Source organism: Marmota monax, unplaced genomic scaffold (genome assembly GCF_021218885.2).
Source record: "Marmota monax isolate L192 unplaced genomic scaffold, Marmota_monax_Labrador192_F-V1.1 WCK01_AAM20220418_F8-fsc00005, whole genome shotgun sequence".
NCBI lineage: Eukaryota > Metazoa > Chordata > Mammalia > Rodentia > Sciuridae > Marmota > Marmota monax.
Genome location: NW_026692254.1, coordinates 25,702,069 through 25,708,400, shown reverse-complemented (window position 1 = coordinate 25,708,400; position 6,332 = coordinate 25,702,069).

Genomic DNA, 6,332 nt, shown 5'->3' with positions numbered 1-6,332 from the left:
GGAGAAATGGCTACATGTTTTGAGAAACGGCCATGGTTATTTGGGGGAAGATCCTCAAATAACCTGATTGTTTTATCATTGGCACCTTGAAGAATGTCAAGTGTCTAAGAAATCGCTCAGCCAATGATAGTTTAACCCCAGCAACAATAGCTCAGAAGTCAAAACCACAAGCTTGGGATTCAAATTATTTAAGATTGATTTAGGTATAGGAATTGAACCTTAAACTAACAATGACATAAGCAAAATTTTTTTCTCTGCATCCTACGGATCCAAAGAGATTATCTTAGAGTTCTACAGTTGCCTTTATCTTGTTAGATTGAGACTCCTGTGTTTTGTGACTTCTCTCATAGTCTTAGAGGGCTGCTCTAGCTACTGCCATCACATCTGCATTCAACTAGCAGGATGAGGGAAAGGGAAGGGAAAGAAAGCACTTTCTACTTGCATTTAAGAGCCTGGGCTAAAAGTTATATTCTATACTTCCTCTGTCAACCCACTCATTTGCAAAGATGAAACATGCAAATTTTAGCTGGGCAGCTTCCACTCTATCCAAAAGTCAGGATCTAAAAAACATCTAGATGGCAAAATGTCACGACCCAAGCTCCCACATTGAGCTGCACTGAGCTGGTACACAGGGGACAGCTTCAGCGTATGAGATAAAACATACCCAAACCAAAAACAGCCCACCACATGCTCAACCCTTGCCCTGGAGAACGAGATCCTACTTCACCTATTTCAGCTAATGGCATGACTTATTTTCCAATCACCCAGACTGGCCTCTTTGGACTCTTCCCTCTCTCCCTTGACAAAAAAAAAAAAAAAATACAATCAGTTGCTTTTTCTCCTCTAATGCTTCTTGCATGCATCTCTCTTCTTTTCCTCTCACACTACCACCCTAATTTAGGCCTAATTACATATCACCCAGACAATTGCAATTATATCCAAATTGGTCTCCCTTCTCCTAGATTCTTCGCTTTCCAATTCACTCTGCATTTAACTGCCAAGTTAGTCCTCCCTGAACACAGCCCTCATCACCTCTGCCTGCTCAGAACCCCGCAATGGCTCCCCACTGCCTATTTCACAAAAGCCAAGTTGCTTCTATTAAAGGTGCCCCTCGTTCTGGCTTGGGCTTCCCTTTCTGGCTATTTCTCTTTCTTCCACACGTCTCATGTTCCAGAGTTGCTCCAGAGTTTCCTATGTCCACTCTTCTGCAAAGACCATTTTTCTCAGGGAAATTGTGCATTGTCTCCTCTCTGTGAGTTGAAACCTTTTCCATTCTTTACAGCTGCAAGCCAGTGTGTCACTACTGGAGACTCTTTTCTGAAGCAAAGGGTAGTCCCCTCCCAAGAACTCACTGTAAGATTTTTACTTTATCACTTTATCATGGAATGTCTTATATATACTTTTAATGAAGCAAATCCTATGTGAATGAACCAACAGGATTTATTAAATGCCAATATACCCAAGTAATCAGCACACAAAGAGAGCTCTTGCAGCCCCAGGAGTCCCTTTAACTCTCCATCACAACCTCCTTTTGCCCACTCCAGGAAACACCACCATCCTGATTTCCAATGCCACACCTGAGTTTTGGTTTCATATTTTAAGTAAGTCAAATCATACAGTCATTATTCTTTTCTGTCTGTTATCTTTCTGATTCAACGTTATGTTTGTGAGATTCATGAGTATCGTTGCATAGCATCATAGACCATTAACTCTTGGCTATGTAATATTCCAAAGGGACGACTGAATGTTCCACAAGCTGTTTATCCCATTCTAATGTGAAAGGGTATTTGGATAGTTTCCAATTCAGAGCTATTACTAGCAGTGCTGCTATGGAGCATTCTAGTTCATTGAATGTAGCTACGTATTTTCTGGGATAGGAAATATGAGTTAATGGGACATGTTCTACCTAATTGATAATATAAAACTGTTTTCCAAGGTGGTTTTAGCAATTGACACTTCTTCCAGTGGTAAATAGGAGTTTAAGTTGTACCATATCCTTGCCAACACTCAATCTTTTCTAGATTCTTTAATTTCATCAGTTCTAAAATGGGTATTTAATAGTGTCATATTCTAGTTTTAATTTGCAGCTTTCCAATGACTGATAAAGTTAAACATGTATTTCTATGTTTATAAGTTATTTCAATATCCTCTTTTGTAAAGCATCTGTATGCATATTTTGTCAATTTTCCTATTGGACTTTTATTATTATTATTTAGTTATATAAGTTCTTTACATGTCCTGTGTGACATATCCTTGGTTGGTTGGTTATATGTTTTGGCAATTTTTACATATGTTCCCAAAACATGTAAGGTCCATAAGGGCAGGAAAACAGTGTACCTCCATCAACCATTCTAGTTTCAGTGTCTGGCATAGCGCTCAGCATGTACTAGATGCTAATTAAATAGTTGCCAAGTGAATGAATCATTCATCATGCACAGCAAGATCCTCTTTCATTCATTTTTTTATCCTTATCCAGGGCTAAGTTCACAGTGTTTCTTCAAGAAATCTTGTACAAATGAATGACTGCACAGCCTCCACAACCAAAAAACACACTCCTGTTTGAGGAGTTCTCCAGGGGAGCACTCTCAAGGTGGTGACCAGTAGAAACCCAGTCAGCTGCTTCCCTCTTGTTGCTATGTGAAGGCTTTCAAAACACCTTGCTTACACTTTAAAAAAAAATACGTTTTTCAGCTCATGGATAACTTGAAAAGTAGGATTTTAAAAATGCAAAGGACCCATATGCTTAGCTTGTACTGAGAAATGGTCTCAGGAGTAATTAAAAACAGTTACAAAAGCAATGGAGTTGTAACAATTGAAATATCACACACATATGTGTGCACCAAATCAGAAAACCACATAATATCCGTCACTGGATATCTCTGCGACAGTGGGGTTTGTGACATCGAGTGAACATCCTTATTCAATGCTTACATTCGAAAGCTCCATCACACCTTGGAGATTCCAGCAGTTTTTCTAGCGCTTGCTTCTGTTTTTAAGCCATGTGCTTTGCTTCAGTTGAAGGGCTTTAGGCTTCAGCTGATTGTGGCTTTATGTGTTTTACTGCTGCTAGTGCTCAACAACCGAGTAATAATAATGAAATCAGTATATCTGTGTTGTAGCATGGCTCTTTTCTTATGCAGGTGTCTGAGAGATTAAAAGCTTTCTTTTTTTTTTCCTTTTTGATTTTTTCCACTCGTGTATTTAAAATAGAAACGTATAATGTATGTGCTGATTTCTGAATCAGGTGTATTTAATTCTTGCACCCCATTCTGCAAATGATTTTTTCCAACCCAATTAGAACTTGGGAGGTAGGGTCTGCAGAAGAGAGACACAAATCTGATTATAATGATAGTGAGAAAAAATAGAGTTGACTTGCAAAGCTAAGAGCTCGATATTGTGTTAGTAAAATCTTAAAACTAGGTTCCAGAGTGAAGACTAACAAATTCTTTTTTGCTTTGTGCGCCATATGATCATTGTTAAAATTACTCAATTATTCTGTTGCACTGTGTGTGAAAGCCACCATGTATAATAAATAAAACAAGGGGTGTTTCGTCTGCCAAGAAAGTTTTTTAATAGGCCAAGAACCAGAGTTGGCCTTTAGGCAGAAATTTGTAACTCCTATTCTAGAAGATCCAGATTCCAATTGGATTTCTGCTACCAATTGGCTTATGGTCTTTGCTTCTCCATAACATCATCTATAAATTGGGGCTAGTGATACCTCTGCTACCTGTTCACTGGTGGTAAAGATGATCTGAGGTGCTGGGGAAAGGCCCTTACGAACTCCTGAAAGTGGTGTACACATGTTAGGTGTCAACCCTAAAACTTTAGAATTAGGAATCTCATTATTAATACTTCCCAATATCTTTGTTTTTAAAATAATAAAGCCAAGGCTCAGAAATCTTAAGATAGATGCTAAAGGCCACACAGGTGACAACAGATTAGAATGAAACTGCCATTGTAATTGGAAGGAACAACTGTGATAAGAGAGAGTGGCTCAGATAGTCGCCCTTCTGAACTCTGTGTTGTCCCATGCCTTAGTTTGAAACCTCGTGCTAAATTTCAGTGATTTTTCTCTAGTATCTGGAAGATGCCCCTAGAAGTACTGAGCCAGTGTTTCTCCACAGGAAAGATGTCTGAGCTTGAAGCTGTGGTGTCTTTCTTTCACTTATCATAACGTCTAAGTTCTTGCATACCACAGGAAAGTGCCTTTGTCTGCAATGTGTCCACTTTGTTCCTAGACCAAGCAGGGGTATGAGAGAAGGATGACCCAGTGGGCATTTGACCATTTGCTCCTGAATCTTCTTGGCCACCTGTAGTTTGAACATATCCATGAGAAATTAGGCCCAAGATCCTCATATCTTCCAAATTCATCCACACTATCTGGTGGAAGTTTTCTGGTTCTGTAGGCATCTGGATGGCACAAGCTTTAGTCATTGTGGGGAATGTTTCTTCTTGGATAATTTCAACTTCCATGGATTAGGTAGCAGGCCCAATTCCCTGGAACATCTTTTCTAGACTTCAGGATGGATGGGGGATGGCTGATCCCGCTCTCATATCATATGCCCACCTGTGGCACAAACTGGTGTATTTCAGTCATTTCTAAGATAATAGTATATCAAAGGAATCTTGGAGACTTAGTAAAAAGAACAAGAATGCAATTCTGGAGAAATAGTTTGGGATAATAAAGGACACAGCAGAGTACCAAAATTAGGGTCTTAAGCTTTTCTGTTTCTAGACACAGGAAAGTCTGAATATTTCTGGATAGTGGAGGTCATGATAAAACCATGTTCTAAGATATCTGACAGCAACACACTGAATACACTGGAAAGGAGTAAATTACATAGAGCAGGAATATGTGGGTAGCTGTGGAAACAGTGTAGGCCTGAGGTAAGAAAATGCTGATGGTAGTATGATTAGGCAGATGTAGGAAACGTTACTGGTGAAGAATTCACAGGATTTGACTGTTTAGGTCTGGAACTGATGTCAGCGAAGCTAATTATTCCAGGATTTTTGTGATGGCAAAGACTCAATAGCTTTGCATATTTTTTTTTTCTTAATGTGATCAGACTGTGTGTGATTCTTGGTGTTAATTTGTTGAGTGACAAGGTATGTGTTTATCTATGATGTCTGTCACCATATAAGACCATTCAGAAGAGAAGAGTATGTGCAGGTTTTATTTTTCAATAAAGATTTAAGGACTGTATTGATTTCTAATTTGAAACATGAGCTGAACTGCCCCTGTTTCTCAGATTATTAATTTTGAGACAATTTTTTCTTCATCTTTACCAATAACACACTGATATTCCACTATTATCTTTTCACTCCCCTTCAGAATGAGGTAACTTGATCTGTGTTATCTGTTTTGCTGTTTTATTCCACCTTTTTATTGGTGCATTATAGTTTTGTATAAAGATGGGATTCATTGTTACATATTCATACATGCACACAATGTGTTTTGCTATTTTTTAAAGCCATGATTTCCCACATTTTTTTCTTGGTTTGTTTTACAGTGTAGTAGTTTTCGGTATATAAATGGTCATCACCACAATCAATTTGAGGACATTTGCATCACTCCCCAAAGAAATCCCATGCACATTAGCAGTCACTTTCTTGCACGGCTCTCAGCCCCAGGTTACAACAAATCCAATAATTCTGTCTCTGAATTTTCTGATTCTGTATGTTTTCATAGAAACAGAATTATATGACATGTGGTATTTTGTGCCTGTCTTTCTTTCACTCCGCATAACGTCTGAGTTCCTGCATGTCATAGCATGCTTCAATACTCCAATCCTTCTCTGGCCAAGTAGAATGCATAGTATTGCTATACAATATTTGTCTATTCAGTCAGCAGTTGAATAACATCTGAATGTTTCCCTTTTTGGCTATTATGAATAATTCTGCTATAGACATTAGTGTGCACATTTGGATGTGTACATATGTTTTCATATTTCTTGGGTATATATTTAGGACTGGAATTGTCTGGGTATGATATCATTATGTGCAAAATCTGAGGAACTGGCCGAATGTTTCCAAGTAAAACACACCATATTATTTTCCCATCAGCACTGTTTAAAAGTTCTGATTTCTCCACATCTTCACTAGAATTTGTCTTTATTATCTATCTTTTTAAAAATTCTAACCATTCTTGGGCTGGGGTTGTGGCTCAGTGGTAGAGCGCTTGCCTCTCATGTGTGAGGTACTAGGTTCGATCCTCAGCACCACATAAAAACAAATACAAATAAAGATGTTGTGTCCATCTACAACTAAAACAATATTTAAACCAAAAATTACAACCATCCTTAATGAGTGTGAAATGTTATTGCATTGTGCTT